Source organism: Balaenoptera musculus, chromosome 11 (genome assembly GCF_009873245.2).
Source record: "Balaenoptera musculus isolate JJ_BM4_2016_0621 chromosome 11, mBalMus1.pri.v3, whole genome shotgun sequence".
In the NCBI taxonomy this organism is placed as follows: Eukaryota; Metazoa; Chordata; class Mammalia; order Artiodactyla; family Balaenopteridae; genus Balaenoptera; species Balaenoptera musculus.
In genome coordinates this window covers 51,002,576-51,003,438 of record NC_045795.1, presented here as the reverse complement: position 1 = coordinate 51,003,438, position 863 = coordinate 51,002,576, and the positions used below count along the sequence as shown (strand labels likewise).

At 37.3% G+C, this 863-nt stretch overlaps 1 non-coding gene across 1 annotated transcript; it reads right to left on the bottom strand.

Moving 5' to 3' along the window:
- Nucleotides 1-357: 357 nt before the first annotated feature.
- Nucleotides 358-462, bottom strand: LOC118904573. The gene has a single exon (XR_005022027.1). It is a non-coding gene; the product is annotated as a U6 spliceosomal RNA (small nuclear RNA).
- Nucleotides 463-863: the final 401 nt, after the last annotated feature.

The window sequence follows — 863 nt, the reverse complement described above, 5'->3', positions numbered from 1 at the left end:
CTATCACTTGTACATTTGTACAAATGAATGGCACTTAAATAAAATGAAATGCAGTATATCCAGTCTCACAAAGTGGAGAAAATTAGGGTCATCGTTTCTAATTCTGATTTAAAGAGCCCTATAATTCATTCATGCATTCATTCATCCATTTAGGTACTTCTCAAATGTATATTTATTTATTTTGGGGAGGGATTCATTTTCCTACCCCCACAGCTTTATTGAGAATATAATTGACATGTAACATTGTGTAAATTAAGGTGTACAATGTGCTGATTTGATACACGTATATATTGAGAAATGATCACCTCACCTATTACCATTTTTTGGTGTGTCTAGAACATTTAAGATCTACTCTTTAAAAAGATGGAACGCCTCAGGAATTTGTGTGTCATCCTTGCGCGGGGGCCATGCTATGTTTTGACATCTTTCCAGTTTTAGTACATGTGCTGCTGAAGCGAGCTCTAAGAAATATTCGTTGAGAATCTATCATGTACCAGGTAACATGTTAGGTTCTGAGGAACCTTGATGGGCTCACATTCTAATGAGGGAATGGGGCCGGGGGAAGAGACAGGTAAATATATAATTACAGCAACAGTCAAAAAGTTTCACGACATACTGTTGGTAAAGCTGTACTATCACCTACTGGTGAGAACAGAAATTAGGAAAGGACATTTGGCAATATTTATCAAAATTGCAAGTGTGCATATCTGTGGACCCAGTGATTCCACTTCAGGGAGCCTATCTGAAGGAAATAATGGTGCCAAATATCATAAGCACAGGATTATTTATTGCAGCATTATTTGTAATGCAAAAGATTGGAGGCAACCAAAATGTCCCTAGATTTTGGTACCTCCCTGTAATGG